Here is a 21,149-nt window from a genome sequence, read left to right on the forward strand (position 1 = left end):
CTTATCCCCTCTCAAAAATAGAGAAAGACTTCAGTCTCAAAAGGGAGTTAGATAGTTTAGTGGATAGAGTGTCAGGCTTGGAGTCAGAAAAACTAGTCTTCCTGAGTTCAAATCTGTTCTCAGATACTTACTACTTATGTGACTCCAGATAAATCACTTAATCCTATTTGCCTCATTTTCCACATCTATAAAATCAGCTGGAGAAGACAATGGCAATCCCCTCCAGTATATTTGCTAAGAAAACTCCAGAGAGACTGTCAGAACTAAAAACAACTCAACAATACAAAATCAGTTCTGAAGATTTTAGGGCAATCATATATTGTATATTCCTTTTCCACGATAAAGATCTTACTCTAACTCAGGAATTCTCTAGAATTCTTGGATAGAATCTTGGATGTGAACTTGTGAATTGCATTTGATACTTAATTATCAGTTAAATTATGCAGCTATGACTTCTAATGGTTTTTCCAGATCTAAATCTATGACTCTACAATTTCAAAAACTTGCATGGAAATATCATTTTCAGAAATTTTAGTCTCTGACCTATGCTCAGAAAAAGCAAATAGGATAAAAGGCAGCAATCAGGATCTCCTTCTCAGGCATAAGAAGGTAAACATAGTTGACTCACCTTGTTCTACAGTCACCATTTACTACTGATTCATAGGTAGCAGGGAAGAGAGAAAGAAGGGAAAAGAAAAAAATCTCTCACACAGGTATATGTGTGTTTGTGTGTATGTATGTATATATATATACATATATGTATGTATTTGTTCAGTTGTTTTCAATTCTGTCTGACTTCATGATCCCAGTTAGGATATGTATAATGTGTGTATGTTATATATACATACATACATAATTATGTATATTATATATAATCAACTAGTTGGCATATGTGTATATGTTATATACGTTTGCATATATATACTATTATATATGTATATATATCACACATTTGATCAAGTGCTGCCCAATCAATCCTTTGTTACATTAGATAAAGAAACTGAGGTCCAAAAAGGTTATGAGAAAAAGTAAGAGAAACATGCAGATCTGAGGACTATAAGATTGTTACTCCTTTCCAATGTATCACATTTCAGAATGAGGAATTTATTTGTTTTAGAGGATGGTTTACAAGTGAAAGAAAAGTAATTCAGAAATGATTAAATGTAAAATTTGGAAACAGTGTGCAGAGAGTGACTGAATGTGTGAGATAGGATGTGTAAATGATCCGGAAAAGATAGTTATATCTTCTACCCTAGCCCCATTGTACCAGCATAAAGAGGAATGTTAGAGGCTTCTAATCAAATTTGGTCTCATTTAAGACATGTCTAAATCTGGCTGTGATCATAGGCTGTTAGCAGAAGGTGCCTAGAGAAATATAAGATTAAATGAATGACAAGTTTGTAACAATAATATCAGAATTACTGTTTTCCTATAATAAATACCATTTACTTTTCATAAAGATAATAGAGGTTAGGGTTTTATGGGGATTGGGGATGAGTTGTTTATTTTTCTCAGAATAAGAGACAATTACTGAAGGACACATTGCTTTGTGTCACACTTTCCTAGGCAGCTCTCTAAAAGTATAAGTTGCAGGATGAATATTGATCATTTTTTGTAGAGGGAGTTTCCATCAGAAGTTCCCTGTACCGATGAAATCATAGGTCCTGTTTTTAAAAAATGAAAGGGGAAAATATTCAGGTCCTGAAATGAATGTGCCCTCATATAATGTTCTCTGTTTGGGTTTCCTTGGGGGTCTCTGGAGGTTTTGGGAGCAGCCTTCGTTTCAGTTCAGGTGATTACTGAACTGAAACGAAGGCTGCTCCCACAAAGTCCTATCTCCTTCATTTGGGCTCAGCTAGTTTTCTTAGAGGCCTACCTCTCTCCTTGGTTCCAAGAGCTTGAGCTCCCGCCTGTCTTCTCTGCCCACTGAATCTTTCCAAATGAATCTTGGCTGAGGCTCCCAGCTTATAAGCTCCACACCAAGAGTACACACCAATCATCATATCACTAGGAAACCATTATTTGTTGAGGATTAAATCAATGCTAAACTAGATTTAACCATTGTCTCCTCAATTCCATTTAGTACCTTGTTTCAAGTTCTGGCTCATAATACCCTCATCATGTGGATGTTCCCTTCTCTGTTGCAGATTTTAACCCATCCATACAATGCCCATCTTGTGATATTCTTTTCCAAGTCACAGAAGGTGCATCCAATGAGGGTCTCCTCACTTTCTCTTGATCTCACCAGGATACAATTGATTACTACAACTGTCTCCCCCTCCTCCCCCCCATTACCTTTACCCTGATCAATTCTGATAACATGCAATACTCTTGTCTCTTTAATTTTTTTGCAATTACATCTTAGTCACACCAGGCACGGCCCTTTCTCCATTGCCTTTTAAATGATATTCATGTTTAATTCAATGGAGTCATACTTACAGTCATACAAAATAAGAAGAATAATATTAGAGGCAAGCCTGATACTAGGACACTCAATTCAGGTTCAATTCAGGGATGAACTGAGGCACACAAAAATCATCGAAGGAAATTTACTTTGGTCTAACACAGCAAGAACAAGCAGTACAGATAAAGTGGCACTCATCTTCACTCTCCCCCCCCCCCCCACACACACACACACACACACACTTCCTTATAGAAACTACTCTAGACAGCAAGTCATCAGGGCAAGGCATAGTGACTCACATGGTCTCAGGGACACACCAACTGTGAGAGGCACAGACTCCATGTGGCTGAAATTTAGGTAATCCAAAAGCTAAATCAGGAAAATTGGGCCAATCAGGTTCTGGAGACAGCTTTATTTTGATCTATGAAAATTTATCTTAGCAGTTAAGAAGGCAGAGTGGACTGGGCCTATCTCAAGTTGGGAGTAGGAAGCATGAACATGCCTCAGGGAAATCGGGGCCAGTCAGGGCATAGGGGAGTTTTGTTTCCTTTTAAGTAAAATCAGTCGTGTTGCAGAAGAGAAAAAGGAGAGGGCTCAATCAATGATATAAGGAAATACTGGCAGATATTAATCTTATTAATTGGCATTAAAAAGTTGGAGGGTTATTAGTTTTATAATTTCCCCAATAGGGTCCTTATCACTTCCTCCTGTTTGATTCTAGACCCAATTCCATGTTCATTTCACCATCTATCCATATACTAATGGTGAGTTATAAATTTTATCACAATTATCATAAATTGGACAGCAGGCATAATTCATCCTATATAGATGATTAGGCTGTACTTGTGATTTTCTGGATTTCAACACCATGCCTCATCCCCAAATTACTTTGGAACCTATCTCAGATCCTGGGACCAATCTGGAACGTCAAATGATCCTGGTAGCTTTCTTACTCTGGAAGAATCCTTCTACCATTCTGACCCTCTTCTTCCATTGGTAAATTTATCCTGGTGCTCCCATTTAGAGAAGGCATTTAAGCAAGATAACTATTTCCCTACTCTTTCTGACTTTCTGGAGTTCAAGTGCATGCCTTTGTATGATTACCTTCTCCCCACCGAACCTCTTTCAGCTCCCTTTGTGAGTAATCTAGTTCTGTTAGAATATTAACTTCTTGGAAGGCAGGGATTGTGCTTCTTTTCTCTTGCATTTAAATATTCAGTGATTAACAAAGTGCCTGATTACATAGTAAATATTTACTACTTGTTTGTTGGACAACAGTAGGTAGAGCACAGTCTGAAGTTAGTAAGATCTAAGTTCAAATCCAGCCTCAGACACTAGCTATATGACCCTAGATAAGTCACAACTCAAAGATTTTCAGGTTAATAGCTAGCCTCCATTTCCTCATCTGTAAAATGAGCTGAGAAGGAAATGGCAAAGCCCTGCAGTTAGAAATGACTAAACTAAAACAATCTGCTTGTTACCTTGCTTTGAGTAGATATATTTTCCAAGAAGTCATGTAATGTTCTAGGGCTTGTTGCTACCATAATAAAATGTCCACTACCATATGGAGGACTTCACCATCCATGGAAAATCACTCTTCAACTTGGGTTCTGCTGTATTTCTTTCAAAATAGTAATGAACAGGGGCAGCTAGGTGGTGCGGTGGATAGAGCACCAGCCCTTAAGTCAGGAAGACCTGAGTTCAAATGTAGTTTTAGACACTTAACACTTCTTAGCTATGTGACCCCTGGGCAAGTCACTTAACCCCAATTGTCTCAACAACAACCAAAAAAAAAATTAATGAACACCTTTGGTAAATATATATCTCCCTGTTTTATGCCTAGCTTGATATCTATGATCTGGAGTTTTTGAGCAAGGTTATTTCCACTGTAAAATCTTTTAAAACCTTGAATATTTTTGATGTGTAAAGTAGAGATATCTTGTTGGAAGACAGCTTTAAAACAGCATTCTGCTATACCAAATCAAAACTTTTTTTTTTTAATAATGAAATAGACTTTGTATTTTGTTTTTATCCTTTGGACAATTGTGTTATGGTAAAATGTGGGCTACTGTGGAATATCTCTTACAAAAGGCTGTTCCTTCCTTTCTCAAGCCCACATCAAAGGTATCTCTAACTGGGTATATAAATAACTCTCATAAGAAAAAATCATGTAGAAAGAAGGCATATAAGTTGATAGTTGCTGGTGTTTTGTCACCAGCATGGTGACCATTATTTTTACCAAATTTTACCAAAAATTTTTTTCAGTATTAATAAAATCTGAGATTTTTTTTTTCTACAGCTATAATAATTTCTATTCTTTCAGATATCTTATGAATTCATGCCTTGATGCCTCCACAGTTGTGGTCCTTCTAAACACAGATCTATTCCAATTTAGCCATTTTACCATTTTCATTTTCTTTAAGACCACTTCTATATGGTTAGTAAAAATATCTAGGCCCATGATGTTAAAATTCAACATAAAGTTCAAAAAATTTCATTATAAAAATATTTCAAATCTTTTATATTTTTTTCTGTTGTCCTTTCATTTTTATATGCCTTCAGGATGACTTTGCTTCTTTTTGTTCTTCAAGATGATATTGCTCATATTCTTTCACTACCCTTTTCCATTAAATTATACATATAAATTTGATTTTTTAATTGGCTGATAGATCTAATTGGCAAGCAAGTCAAGTGTTTTCTTATTAAAATATTTTATAGGCATTTTTGGTCTACTTGCTGCAATTAATTTACATAAGTTAATTATCAGTAAGAAATAACTGTAGTCTGTGTCCTTATCTTTCTTACTTATTCATATCCTATTTTTCATCACTAGTGACCTATTTAAATAGAGACAGTAAAACTTTCTTTTAAATTAGTAACTCAACATTTTCTTTTTATTCCTTCCAACTTTTTACTATTCTTTTCTCTTACAAGCCTGTTTAGACAAGATCTGTTTAGACAGTTGATCTCACATTAGTAACAAATTATCTTCTGTTACAATATTTAATAAATGTCATTTTTCTGATGTTAGTATTCATCATGTTCAATATCTTTGGTTTTTTTCTCCAAGAAAGTTTTCAAGATTTAGAGGCATGAAACTACTGTCTAGTCTGGCCTTTCTCATTCCTTATTTATGGTCCTTGTTTTCTAATATATATCTCACCATTGTCATCTAATTCAATCTGTTCACTAAAGTCATCAAATATAAAAGTATATGTTAATTTGCTTTACAAGATCTCATCAATTTCTTCATAGAACCTTTTCACCCTTTACTGGTGATGTATAAATTACAACTATTTTTATGGTTCTGTTGATCTTATGCTGTAATTTTTTTCTTGTTTGCCTTTTTAAAATGATTTTTACCATGAACAATGCAATATAAAATGATTGAAATATCCCAGAAATGCTTCTGGTTGCCTTTAGGTGCACCATTTTACTGACTACTTGCTTCTTCAAAGAGAAACTCTGGACCTGATTTAAATATCATGAAAATACCCAGATTGATATGATTCAGTCCCTCAGTAGTAGACCTACTGAAGTCTACTACTCATTGAAAGATCATTCATGTGGTCATTGAAAAATAATCTCACATAGAGTACCAAGAGCTAAGTTAATAAGATAGTTTAACAACTGTGCAAATCTGAGCATTTCGCCAATTAATTGAGGGTCATTTCAATTTTTTTTAATAGTTTGAATAAGCAAAGAATTAATCATTAAGAAACTCACCTAGTGGTGAAGTGTCTTTCCACTCTTAGCTAGGTTGTTTTTTGGAAGCAGACACAGACTCCTGCTGGAGCCAAATTTAAGTCTTTCTAGAATGGTAGAACCTGTTAGAATATGTACTTCACTGGCCTACTCTTGAAATCCCAAGGTCATCTAAAAACCATAATGCAATATCAAAGTAGCACTTCATAGAGAAGAGAGAAAACAGTGAGGGCCTAAAGATAAATTGAAATTTTAAAGACTGAGGAAGGAGAAAGGAAGTAATAATTCTTGCTGATGTTTAATCTTTCTACAATATTCAACTACCAACAGTTCTCAGTCCTAGTATTTTTCATCCAAGTAATATTCCTTGCTCTCATCTCTTTATCCCACAATCTGCTCTTCAATCCTGAACCCCTACCCTTCATATTTCCTGTGACATAATTTCTAAGGTAGCTTGAGTGAAGTTTTCTTCTAAACCCTTGATAATTTCTTTAGTCTGATATTTACTGTGTAACCCAGAACAAGACTTTACTATTTTGTACAATTAGAGATTTAGAACAGATGACTTCCAAGGTCCTTTCCAACTCTAGAATCCCATGATTCTATGATCCTTTGTGTACAAATTACTATCAATAGAGAATTTTCTTATGATTTGAGTAGCCTAATTTTTTTAAAGGTTGGCCTAAGATATTTAAATGAATGAAACAAAAAATCTTTGGAAAATCCCAACATTGTTGGAATAGGCTAATTTCAGCTCTATAGAAAACCAGGGATGGTATAAAGGGAAGCCCTCAAAAGGAAAAAAAAAAAAAAAAAAAAAACAACTTGGATAGAATAGGGGAAATTACAGAGACCAAGAGGATAATGGGCATATACTGGAAGGAAGTTTTGGCCACTTGACTATTTTTCATCTGCTCTCCCCAAGTCTCCATTATCCTAGAGTTTCTTCTTCTAGTGATGGCAGCAATTTGGATCTAGTGGAATCTGTTTAAACTGCAGGTGGAGAAACTCTTGTGACAAGGAGTAGGAGTTGGGAAAAGTTTTCAACAAGAAAGCCATACTCTTTGGTCTTAAGCAAAATACAAGAAGCTTTAGAGTGAGAAGAGACATTAGGGATCGTCAAGTTCAATACCCTCATTTTGCAGACAAGAAAGCCAAGTCCCAAAGAGGTAAAGTCATTTGCCCCAGATTACAGACCAATAGCAGAGCTGGGATTTGACTCCAAAAGTCAGTTCTCCCAGAAATTCAAAATTTATTATTCTATCCTTAGTAGTATCTATATTTCTGTCAGCACAATATTTAACACATTAAAGGTTAAGCAAAATTTTATGGGTCAGTCCATGAACTATCCACCATTTATAAAATAATTTATGGTGACTAAGTATTTTTTATTTCTAAATAACTAATTTGTGAATTTTTAAAACACAACTCATTTCTAATATAGGTACTGCTATGTTTGTACTCTATGAGCAAAGCAGAATTTTGGTGGCTCAAAGGAAACATGAAATGTGTAAATTTGTAGGCATTTCCCTCCCTAAGGATCAGACTATTTGTGCTTGACCTGTAGGCAAGTCTTCCTTCTTGGCATGATCACCATAGCCAGATTGACTTTAACATAGTGATGTCATTTTGGTCCTCTTCAAGCACAAAGGGCAAACGACAACTGCTGCATTTGACTTCTTGCTGTGATATCCTTCATGATTTATGAATATGTTAAGTATACTAAGATGCCTTAATTCCTGAGCTGTTATTTGTTTTTAAGAGAACCAACAACATCAAAGGGGGATGATTTGACTTGGATTTAAATGAGTTAGAATTGCACAAAGTCATCAGCCTCACTTCCTCATTCAGTCATCAAAGTAATGGTCTGGGATACAGTAGATGACCTCTTCGATGTCTGACCAAATTTTAAGCATCCCACAGTGCCTGCTTCAGTTGTCTTCATGGCCTTGGAATAAATTGTTCTCATCTACTCATTCTGCTGGAGGAAGTCTTCGCATGCTTGAGGTAGACATCCCCCAACTCATCAACAGGTTTGAGGCCTATGAGTTCCTCTCCACTGATTTAGGCCATCTGCTGAGACCATTTTACCTGGGTATGATGGTCAATATTCATGCTACAGCTTCTTGGAGCTACAGGTTAGGAGTTGGGTGAAAGTGGACACCAAAAGTGAAGAAGCTACTCTGAGAAAGGACTCAGCAAGCCCTCACACCAGAGGTGCTAGCTCTTTCTGAACAGCCCATATATCCCAAATACCAGGATCACAGAGCAAAGTGTCTGAGGCCAGAAACTTGGGAAGACATATATACTGAGGCAGAGTGAGGTGAACAGAACCAGGTGAACAATTCATTTTATGACAACAATAAGGTCTTTTTGATTCCAGGTCCAGGTGGCACGAGTAGCTATGATTCAGGAAGACTCACATTCCTAAGTTCAAATACAGTCCCAGACACTTATTATGTGATCTTTGGCAAGTCGCATAACCCTGTTTGCCTCAGTGTCCTCATCTGTAAAATGAGCTGGAAAAGGAAATGGCAAACTACTCCTGTGTCTTTGTTAAGGCAACCCCAAAAGGAGTCACAAAGAGTTAGACACGACTAAATAACAACAAAAAGGTCTGGGCTGTAGCATATACCCCTATAAGCAGCCAGCAACATTGTTTTATTCCTAGATAACAAATAAATTGTAGACTACTAAAAACAAGGAATGTTTAGATTTCTCCTCTAATCTCTGCAGTAAACATAATAGAAAACTACTACTGCATTTTCAGGAAAATGTTCTCAGGTGCCACTTGTGTTGCAGCAAAAGCCATATAAGACTTTTTTTTTTTATTATGTTAATCTTTTTTTAATGAAATTGACTCTTCTCCAGTGAATTTTTCTCAGTTTCTTCCTAATATTATTCTCATTAAAAAAATTCTTATAAATGTATCTTGTGTGTAAAACAAGTTTCTACTCACTCCCTCATCCCATCCTACTCACTCATCCATCCCCTCTCCCCCCACCAAGCAACTATCTGTATATCAGATAGTTATTGCTGTCAGCATTGCTATGAAGGTTGTAATGTTTTAAAACATTATCATGGCATACTTAATAGTTATAAAAAGTACTCATATTTCTAGCTTTTTGGTATGACACTAGCCTTTTTTCTCTTCTGAGTCAATCTCCGTTATAGTCTCATTTCTTTTGGTAGAAATTGCTTCAATCTGTTTCATTTTTGAGCCAAATATTTCAGCTTGTCTTTTGATATCCATTGTATTTGTGGGAACTAAAGTAGAAATTCCACAAATACAATGTAGGAACTAAAGTAGACATTGCACTGTTTTGTATTTAGTCACAAAAGTTTTGCAAAATGGAATTCTGCACTACAGTTTCTTAAATGTACATAATCACTATCCAGAGAAAGATAGAAAGATTTGAAATTAGGCAGTGGTTTTGAACAATTACATGCATTTCATTATACATTAGAATGTGCTATTGTTGAGTTTTTTAATTGGATCTCATTGGTGGATCATTTGTAATTTTTTCCCCCTTTCATTTCCCCTTTTATCTCTTTTGTGAAGGGAAATTCACTAATATAACCAGTTTCTTTTTCATTAAATCTTTCATATGCCTATAAAGACTATTAGGAATATTTTCAAATTTTCTTAAAAATGTAACAGTTTCATGGCTAAACCACTCTTTAGGCCTATAATCTACAGATGCAACCAAACTATGCATTCTTTCTAAATAGTATTTTTTCTAAACATTTTCTGAAATAAAGAATTGTCAAATCTGTGCAATACTTTTCTGTTATATTTGTATTTCAGAAAGTAAAATTGTTGCTTTCAGGATTTCTTTATTTGGTTTTAATTATTTTCATAATGTTCTCTTATGAGAGAAGATTAAAAAATTATATATGAGTACAGACATGAGTAAGTTATACTCTGCATCTTTGAAGCAAATCTACAAATATCCAAATAAATGACATCAGTGATTTATGCGTACTTCTGTTCTTACAACAGTACAAAGGAGTATTATTTTTATGCATGGGAAATAAGCCTCAGCACTCTGCTCCTCTAAATCTGTGAATGTTTGCTTCTCATTTTGCAAGTCTAAAATTTGTTAGAATCTGTGTGTTTATAAACTAAATATAAGCTACCAAAATGTTACTATTTTGTTAAGAATAATTAAAGATAGGCTTCATTTTTATGATTAAATGCAAATAAAGCAACATCGTGTCCTAAGTTTTAATAGCATGACACGTAAAAATAATTTTAGTTGATTAAATTCGGTACGCTGAAAAATTCTAATATATGAATATTCTCTGGGGTTATATTCTTGAATCATATAAAATTTTATTTTTAACTTTCTCTTTCTGAATTCGGTACTCAATCCAACAACACAATTATCTCCCTTACCTAAAATAATCTATTTAAATTTTATTTTTGCCAATTAATTTTCAATGACTATTAGAAAAACAAATGTTCATATTTCCTATATTATTTTGTTTTCCACACACAATCAGCCAGACCCTCTTTATCTACTTCTTATTCCTTACCAGTTTTGTTTTGTTTTGTTTTTCCAGGCTGGGGAGGTTAACTGCCACTTCCTATTTCATTAAATCCTTGAAAAACAACTACTTGAATCCAAAAATTTATGGGAAATTTTTTTTAAAGAAATCTTTTAAAACCCAATTTTATAGATGGTACAGTACTCTGGAAACTTAAAAAACTGCTTTAAGTTAAGCCTGGTCTAATTTAGAGTTTCTGACTCAATGGTTCGAACAGAAATTTATGTTATGGATGAGACTACCTGCCAAACAAGAAATAGGAAAAATAAATTACTTTTTAATGGATTACTCTACCAAAACCAAGAAATGGTTGGCAGTCTTTATGTCATTTCTCTTCAGGTGTCCATTTACTTTTACCCTCTTTTTTTTTCTTAATTTGCTGAGGCCATTTGGGGTCAAGTGACTTACCCACAGCCAGAAAGTGTTAAGCATCTGAGGACAGATTTGAACCCAGGTCTTCTGACTTCAGGGATAGTGCTCTATCTACTGCGCCACCTAGCTGCCCCTTGTTCATTTACTTTTAACATAGAACCACATATCTACGTAGGAGATTTAACAGGAAGCTATAAAGATCATTTTAAGGCCTACTTTTAAGGTGTGGCAATGTTTATCATACCAGCACTGGGGAAAAATGACAAAGAAAAACGTAATGTGTCATTGTAAAATAGGGATGAAAAAATTAAATGTCTTTAAATATCATCCCAGAGCGTGAGTTAACTTCCACCTCCTAAATTAGATTGTAAGCTTCTACCCAATCTAGATGAGACTTGTTTCACAAAATAAAGAGGAAACCACAGGTTCCTTTTCATCAAGAGGGTAATCTCTTCCTAACTGCGTTCTCTGAACTAGGCATTCTTTTCCCTTTGGGATTGCAACCCGGGAGTAGGAAGTCTGGGCTACACTGGTAAGGAACTCCTCCCCACCTTCCAACACTCAGTGGTCCTTCCTCCCACATGTTCCTTTTGGAGAGACTTTTGGGGGAGGTAAGCATCCCTACCGCAGGGTGCTGAGACAGCCGGCAGCAGCGGAAACCACTAGCTGCACTGCGTTTGAGTCAAGTGATCAAGGGGAAAAAAAAAAAAAAAAACCTAAACTGGCAGCTCTTCTCAATAGACGATGAACCGAATTTGCAGCAGTAGCCACTCAATCTTCTGTTACTCAAATGAGCCTCAAATTTGTTGCCGAAGTTAAAAGGCTCCTTAACCACAGAACTCCTCCCACCTCTCCAACTGCTCTACTCGGCGAGAAGCCACAGAGTAAAGGGGGGCGTCAGAATCTCAACCGACCCCTGACACTCTGTTTCGGTTCCCAGAGTCACTAGTGCCACAAGGTCTGGACAAGTTTCTCGGTGGTGACAGGGGTGGAAGTGGAGAGTCGCCCCCGGGAGTAGCCTAAGGCGGGGGTGGAGAAAGAAAAGGGCGGAGGCGGCAGCGGCGGAGGAGGCATGTAACCACTGCCGGAGGTTACCAGCAAAGCTCTCCCTGCTCTCCCAGCTCTCCCTTCTCTCCCTTCTCTCCCAAGGCCCACTCCTCATTTCTCACCTGGGCTGCTCAGGTAAGGGCTAGGGCGGGGCAGGTTGCTGGCGCGCAGGCGCAGCACGGGAGAGCGAGGGGGCGGGGGTGCTCGCCCCTGCCGACGTTGCAGGCTGGAGCTCACCTGGGAGCCGCCCGGAAGAAGCGAAGCTCCGGTCCGGCCTCTCCTGGCAACGCGGCCGGCCGGGAGGGAAGGGAGAAGGAAGAGGAGGAGGAGCCGGAGCTCGATCTGGAGTCGTAACAGTAGCAACCGAAGCCGCGGCGGCCGCTGCCGCCACCTGCACCTGGCGCCTGAACCACGTCCAGCGCACCTCACTGCTGCCTTTTCCAGTTGTCCGCCCAGGTGAGCTGTTTGGGACAGCGCGGCGGGAGAAGGGGAGGAAGGCGAGCGAACTGGGGCTGGGAAAGAAACTCAGCAGGCAGAAGCCCCCAAAGTCCCCAGAAATGCTGAGAAGAGAGGTGGGATAGTGGGCTGGAGATCGTGCCCTGAGGCCCGTTGTGGTTGGCAACTATTGTCGCCCGGGCCTTTTTACTTCTATTTTTTCCTTTTTTTTATTTCCCTCACCCCCGGACGAGAAGGGGAAAGTGGTTGAAGGATGATTGAGGCACTCCGCACTCCTCACCCCCGCTCCTTCCCTCTCAATGTCTGCTTCGAAGTGACTCCTCATCAGACTGTCCTCCTCCGAAGAGTGTCAGGGTCAGGCTCTACTTCAGAAGTTTAGAACGGTTCGGCTGAACCCCTGGACCCTTAAGGAGAATCCCTTTCTTCTCCAATACAGAGGGTAGTAGTCAGGGTTTGGGGTCAAGCTTTTTCTTGATAGGAGGGAGTTCAACAGTAAGGTATTGCCTTCCACCTAAGGGGGATGACAGGTGGATCGTTTCCCACCCCAGTTTCTCCTATGTCTGGGTTCCCAAATGCTTGGTAAGATATAGCTTGGCGGCGCAGCTTACCAAACTGGACCCCAGACAGCTCGTGGGCATGAAATTTTGGCTGCCCTGAGCGTTTAAGTGGTTTTTTTGAATGATTTGGAAAGACCTTTGCGGTCTGGATGCTGACAGTCCACTTCTCACCCCCACACCACTCTTCTGGGTGGGCTCCCCAAACTAAAACTGCACCCACTCTCCGTTTTTATCGGGAAGAGTTATTTTCTTCTTGGCAGGAGGAAGGAAATCCAACTGCCACGCACTAACCACACACCATTTCATTAAAGAACCTGTTGACTCAAGGGCTGTGCGTATTGTTGCTCTTGTTTGCATGTGGTATTCTCATGACTCAAAAGTTCAGAAAAACTTTTTCAGGATACTGCCACGTCTGATGCTGGGTGTGCCGTGCCCAAATACCACCCCCACCCTAACACTCGGAGTTCTGATCCCTAAGATTTCAGGGTGAAACTATGATACTTCATTTAATTAACGATGTCTGTGGCTGTTGTTAATTTCATTGATTTCTACAGAAAATTCGTTTCCATTTTCAGCATCTCATTCACTTGCCAAATTTTATGGTCTTTAGATGACCTTTTCAAAATAACATGCTTATAGTATTTGTAAAATGTAATAGAATTACACTTACCTTAAGGCCCAAATATATTTTAAAAATTTTAATTACTGCCATTTAAATTGAAAAGAAAAATGCCTATTTCTATGAGCCCTAATTGTTAATTCAGTATGTTGAGTTTGATATGAGATTTGTTAAAAGGCATTTAGTAATTGGACTTCTGGGTTTTTTTGGCCATAGTGGTAGCACCATGATATACATCTTAACAATTACTAGGACTGTCCATTTTACAATAGATATCCTTAGACGCTTCAGTTTTTTTATGGAAATCTTTAATTATGCTTTTTTTCAGTACTTTGTACTGAATTTATTGCATTTTATTAGTATTTTACTTCAAATTACACTCAAATGTAAAGTGCCTTGGGGCACAAATATAGTTTTAAAAGTGCAATTAAAAAATTTTAAAACTAACCACAGCATTATACCATGATATAATTATGTAGAATACGCTCATCATGGTTTCCCAAATAAACCACCCTTCTGCTCCTTTGAATTTCTCTCATTAGCTGCTCAGAAAGGAATTTTTTAAAGCGTTAAAAGTTTCATTAGGTTAAAATCAAAATCTTATTGCCCCTGGGAACTGAGCCAGATGTTGTTGTGCTGTCTTTACTCATATATAGGAGAAATGTAACAAGTCTTTATTAGCTAGGGTATGAGTGAGTAAGTGAGCAACAACACCTGTGCTTCCTTTTATCCATCTGGAAGATGGCACTCATGCTACTTACTCTCCATTGATTACAATAATTGGTCCTTTAAAAACTGACATGGATTTATAGAATTTGGAACTAGACAAAGACTTCAAAGACCATCTAGTCCTGTTCATCTTTCAAATGAAAATACTGTAAGTCAGAAAATTCATTTGACTTGCACAAAGGTACAGAGGTTAGAAAGAGGTAAAATAGGACTAAAACTATGTTCTTCTAATTCTTGTGCTCCCAGAACTCTTTTCATTATAATTTACTGAGGTCTTACTATATATGAAATATGAATATATATGAAATACCCATCTTGTGTCCTATCTACCTCTATTTTTATTTCTTTCAAAGTATTAACTCATATTTAATAACTTTGGTTTTGTTATTTTGCAATCTAGCCTTCTCTTGCATTTTTTTTGTTCTGTTATTTCAATTATATCCAACTATGACTTGGAGTTTTCTTGGCAAAGATGCTGAAGTGGTGTGCTATTTCCTTCATCAGCTCATTTTATAGATGAGGAAACTGAGGCAAACAGGATTAACTAACTTGCCCAGAGCCACATAGAACCACATAACTAGTAAGTGTGTAAAGTAAAGCAATTTTGAAATCAGGAAGATTATTCTTCCTGACTCTAGGTCAAGCACTCTATCTGCCATTCCAACTAGCATTTTTTACTGTGAACTTTTCTCCCCCACTGATTATAGGAAATTCCCAATTAGGAAATTTATTAATGTAATTCTATAACTATTCTACAAATCATAGTTTTTGAGTTGTCTAGGATGCCAGAGAAGATAAATGTCTTAAGAAAGCCCCATAGTTAGTATGTGTCACAGGAGAGACTTGAATAAGTCTTGTTAACTTGAAAGTCAGCTCTCCTGCTTTCTGTTTACCTATGTGCAATGCGGAAAGATAAGTATTCAACAAATATTTGTTGAAAGAATGAATGAAATAACATGCTTGTGTAGGTTTAGAAATAATCATTTAACACGAAGTATATGTAGTTTATATATATATATATATATATTTCATAGAGTCTAGGTTACAATTATTTCCCTTTAATTAATTTTATTTTCCACATCTCCACATCACTGGCATTTTCCACATGATGCCAGTAGTTCCAGAGAAACTCAATGATGGAGACATAATCTTTATCCTCCAACTATGAACCAGAACTCTGCTTTGGATTTATTTTGATGAATGAGATTATATTTTATTCCTTTTGAGGTTTCCCATTTCATGGTTGATTTCATGAATTGGCATTCAAGACTTAGTTTTCTCATCTTCTACCATAGTAGTTTTAATCATGCTCACCAAAACAAAACTTCCTGATTATCCATCCATTTGAAACATTTAGATTAATGGTACAGTCAGCTAGCCACTCATGCCTTTTTTTGTAATAACCCCATTGAATTACCAGTTCCAAATTTGTCTTTTATATTTGTTCACTGTGGTGGAAAACAGTGAAAATAAAAATGGATATTTTTTTCCATATGAAGTTATGCTAAAATGAAGGCACAAAATACCATTTTGTAGGGCATGTTGAGGAGAGAATTCATGTTTTCAATTGGGATTAGACTAGATAGATGAGTAATCTGCAGTGTCCTGTCTAATGCTAAAATTCGTGATTCTCAGGACCTAAAGTAATTTTTTGGGGAGGACTTGAATAATTTCTTGAATTATAGTTATTTATCTAAACAATCTGAAAGTTTTGATTTTATTTTAATTGGGTCTCATCCATGTGCCATGTATTTTAGGCAGGTGAAATTGAAAAGTAAATTTTTTCCTTCATTGAAATGGAATGCAATGTTTCAGAATTTTAACCAGTTTGTGTCTTTTCAACAGTAAACAGAAAGTACTCATTTATTTAATGAGTACCCTGTAACACATTGCTCTAGATGCTGAGACTGGTAGAGGGTACAATGTATAAAACATTGCAGCTGAAGTCAGGTAGATAAGACTTCAGTTAAAATCTGTCCTCAAATACTTAATTGACTCTGTAACGTTGGTTGCCATTTATCCCCAAGCTACCTTAATTTCTTCCTCTTTAAAATGAGGATAATATTAGTATCGATTACTTAGGATTGTTTTGAAGGTAAATGAGATAATGGTTACTATTTGTAAAATGTTTTGCAAATCTTAATGTGCTATATAAAGTTAACTTTTATATCATTTTTATTTTAACATTAGGAGGTAGGTGCTATTATTATCCCCATTTTAGAGATAAATTGAGATAGAGGTTAAGAGATTTGTTCAGAATTACACTACTAATAAGTACCCGAGGCCTGATTTGAACTTAAGTTGTCTTGACTTCAGGATCAAATATCCTCCTTGTCCTTACCATCAAAAAGACAAATGAGACAGTCTTTACCTTCAAGGAGAGGCATTATGGAGTAATTAGGGAAAAACTCATAAACTTTGGAGCCACAAAATGTGGGTTTGAGGCTTAATATCCACTTAATGGCTATGTGACTATATAATGTTTGTTTTTTAAATGTTACTTTGAGTTTCGGTTGCTTGCTTAGATGGGCAGGAAGATAACTCTAAAGTTGTGGGGACCATGTGCACAAAGAGCTTAATTAAATGCTATGTAAATGAGCTTCTGTGAAGGAATTCACAGTGCTAGAAAATAGAGGTCTAGCTAATCTATAAAATATTTAAAAAATTCATAAGAGAAGAAAAAATGTTTTCTTCGGTAGAGGGAGGTTTTCAAGTTAAGGGAGCCTTGGACAAATTGGCATGTGAGTTGGGTATTGACGGAATGGTGAATCTACCATGAAAACATAAAGAAAGAGGACTTCAGAATGTGGCATATTTTGTCAGAGTTGTTTTGTGGTGGGCAGAAAAATATAATGTAACCATGAATAGTTGTAATTCATCACTCCTTCTTGGGCATCAGTTAATGTTCCATTTACTTTTTGACTATGAAATATATGAAAAAGAAATGAGAGGTAAGATTCCATAAGTCAGAGTGAAGATGAGGTATACTATAATTGGGAAGCATTGTGTGGAGTGCCTTTTATTGAAAATGCACATTGGGAAATAGACTAGTACCTCTTTTATACGCTGAATCATCATGGTGTGGTATATAGAGTACTAGAAAACTGGCACTTAGTCTCAGGCACTTAATAACTGTGTGCCCATTAATAAATCCCTTGACCTCTAAGAAATTCAGTTTCCTTATCCATAAAGTAGGGACATTAATACTTTTATGTTTAGCAGGACTGTGGAAAAAGTGTTCTATGCATGTGAGTAGTTGTTTATATTCCACTTTTACTAAATGTTAAAGTAAATTGTTTGTGTGACTAGGGTTTAGGAAACTTGAAATGAGCCATAATATTCTTGGAAAAAAATAACAAGTCATATTGTTTTGAAATTCTATTATGTTTCATTTCCCCAAATAGGCTTATTAGCAGTAGTGAAATTTTTTTCCCTTAATTTTACTTGTCCAAAATGTCTCAACAGGAAAGATAGGTCAAGGTTTATGAGCACTTTACCCTTGAAAATCATACTACTTGGGGCAGGTGGGTGGCATAGTGGATAGAGCACCAGCTCTGAAGTCAGGAGAACCTGAATTCAAATCTGCCCTCAGACACTTACCACCTCTTAGCTGTGTGACCCTGGGCGAGTCACTTAACCCCAATTGCCTCAGCAAAAAAAAAAAAAAAAAAAAATACTACTGTGTAAAGGTTTGCCTTTGTAGCTGTGGACACTGTTTTAAGTTTAACTTTTATATTCTGTTTTTGGTATGCAGGTATATTAGAAATGTCATTTATTTTATAGAAATATCTGTTGGTCTTGAAAATAGTTCCTCTTCTACATATCTGGGGCAAATAACTATCAGAGAATAGAAATGATGTGAATATATTTTGCACCATCACCATATAACTCTTTAGAGGAAGATCAACAGGTTTATTACTTCACCCCAAGGAAATTTTTGTTTTTAAATACACACACACACACCACACACACACACACACACACACACACACACATACATTCAATAACAGAAATATATTTTTATATTCTATCCCTTGACAAGTTTATCACTTTTCCCCATTTTCTACTATCACTATCCACATAATAACTTCTAAATTTTTAACTTTTATGGAATATTATTGTTCTGTAAGGAATGACCAGCAGGATGAATACAGAGAGGACTGGCGAGACTTACATGAACTGATGCTAAGTGAAACGAGCAGAACCAGGAGATCATTATATACCTCAACAACGATACTGTTTGAGGATATATCCTGATGGAAGTGGATCTCTTCAATAAAGAGAGTTAATTCAGATCAAAGATGGACAGAAGCAGCTACACCCAAAGAAAGAACACTGGGAAATGAATATAAACTGCTTGCATTTTTGTTTTTCTTCCTGGGTTATTTCTACTTTCTGAATTCAATTCTCCCTGTGCAACAAGAAAACTGTTCAGTTCTGCACACATATATTGTATCTAGGATATACTGTAACCTATTCAACATGTAAAGGTTGCCATCTAGGGGAGGGAGTGGAGGGAGGGAGGGGAAAAATCAGAACAGAAGTGAATGCAAGGGATAATGTTGTTAAAAAAAAAAAATTACCCTGGCATGGGTTCTATCAATAAAAAGTTATTTAAAAAATAATAAATAAATAAATTTTTAACTTTAGAGCCAAACTTTCCCAAATTTCCAATATTTCATTATTTGACAGATATAATTAGTAGTTATAGAAATAGTTGACATAGCTAATTGCTTTAAGGCTTGCAAAGAAACTATATATAAGAGCTTATTTGTTCATCATAACAATCCTAAAATAGGATTACATTTATTATCACTCCCTTCTCATTTGGTAAAGAAACTGAGGCAAAGAAGGAAAATGGGGTTAAATGATTTGCTTCTGATCAGAAAATAACCAGGCAGTTAACATGGGATTTTAATTCAATTCTTTCCTGTTTCCAAACCCATAGCTCTTTTTGTTATGTCATGCAGCCTCATTTCCATTTGGAAATCATATTGCAACCATAAGTTCAATATTTTGTAGACAGAATTTAACCTCTTCCCCTCAGAAAACTTCTCATCCTTCTAACTTTTCTCTTTCTGTTAATGATACCACCCTTCTCCCAATTACCAAGGACTAGAAAGCAAGGAATTTAAGAATACCTTAAAGAACCTACCTGTGTCAATCAAGGCATTAATTTTTTAATTCATAAGGCAAAGACAATAGAGATAGGATAAAAACTTTTATTTTTTTTTTTTTTACATTTTTAAAATAAAACATTTAATTGGAACTTAAAAATATAATATATATATAAATATAATAAGGAAAACAATCTCAGGACATACACTCTAGGGATTAGGTCTTGTCTTGAAAAGAACAGTGGTAAAAACTATCTCCTTACAAGATTTGGAGCACAACAATATCTTTAGCATAACTGGACCAAAACTTGGGAAGATCTGCTCCTAAAACGTTAGAATATACTCTTGGAACATTTGCCACTCTTCATCTCACCTTTGCTACCTGTTCTTCCCAAAGTCACTGTCCATCTCCCCAGAAATCTTTAATGGCTTCCTGATGCAATCAGCCCACCACATGAATATACAGTCTTACAATATTTCAAGTCCTAGGAATTTATTATTTTTATTATTATTATCATAGCTTTTTATGGACAAAACATATGCATGAGTAATTTTTCAACACTGACTCTTGCAAAAACTTCTGTTCCAACTCTTTCCCTCCTTCCTTCCACCTCCTCCCCTAGATGGCAGGCAGTCCCATACATGTTAAAGTATATGTTAAATATAACATATGTATACATACTTATACAGTTATCTTGTTGCCCAAGAAAAAAAAAAACAGAAGGTAAAAATAACCTGGGAAGAAAAACAAAAATGTAAGCAAACAACAACAGAAAGAATACAAATGTTATGTTGTGGTCCATACTCATTTCCCAGTGTTCTTAATCTGGGTGTAGTTGGTTCTGTTCATATCTGATCAATTGGAACTGGATTTGGTGCTGAAGATAGCCACTTCCATCAGAATTGATCCTTATATAGTATTGTTGTTGAAGTATATAATGATAACCTGGTTCTGCTCATTTCACTTAGCATCAGTTCATGTAAGTCTCTCCAAGCCTTTCTGTATTCACCCTGCTGGTCATTTCTTACAGAACAATAATATTCCATAACATTCATATACCATAATTTACTCAGTCTTTCTCTAATTGACGGACATCCATTCAATTTCCAATAAGAACTTTTATTTCAAGGTAAAACTATAATAAATTGTTTTATTTCAATACTTCGTTCTTTTAGTGTTAGATGAGAAATCTCAGCATCTTTGAAAAATCCATTTCTCATCCCACATCCTGTCATTCATCTAGTAGCAGTTATGTCCTTTCCATTCCCCACTCTATTTTTTTTTTAAGGCTTATCTCTTAATTAGGCTATTACTTTAAAATTTTCCTTGCTTATCTATTCAATGTCCATTCCATTCCATGTGCTTTACTAGATTATTTTCCTAATGCACAACTGTGATCATACCACAACTCTCCTTGGAAGTCTTGAATGGCTTTATTGTCTGAAGAATAAAGTATAAATTCCTTTAGTTAACATTCATGTTTCTTTATAATCTGGTTCCATTTTTTGTGGCCTTATTTCATAGTATTGGCCCACATCCCGCTATGTCAAATAACATTGGACTTCTTTTACTTGCATTTATCCCAAGTTTC

General features: G+C 36.2%; 1 protein-coding gene across 1 annotated transcript in view; it reads left to right on the plus strand.

The window, feature by feature from the left end:
* Nucleotides 1-12,436: 12,436 nt before the first annotated feature.
* GALNT3 (polypeptide N-acetylgalactosaminyltransferase 3) overlaps nt 12,437-21,149 on the plus strand; it is a 53,763-nt gene continuing 45,050 nt past the window's right edge. Inside the window, exon 1 of the mRNA XM_051986238.1 lies at nt 12,437-12,535. The gene's annotated coding sequence lies outside the window, so the exon portion shown is untranslated. The remainder of the gene's footprint in view (nt 12,536-21,149) is intronic.

This window comes from Antechinus flavipes, chromosome 3 (assembly GCF_016432865.1).
Source record: "Antechinus flavipes isolate AdamAnt ecotype Samford, QLD, Australia chromosome 3, AdamAnt_v2, whole genome shotgun sequence".
Taxonomy (NCBI): domain Eukaryota; kingdom Metazoa; phylum Chordata; class Mammalia; order Dasyuromorphia; family Dasyuridae; genus Antechinus; species Antechinus flavipes.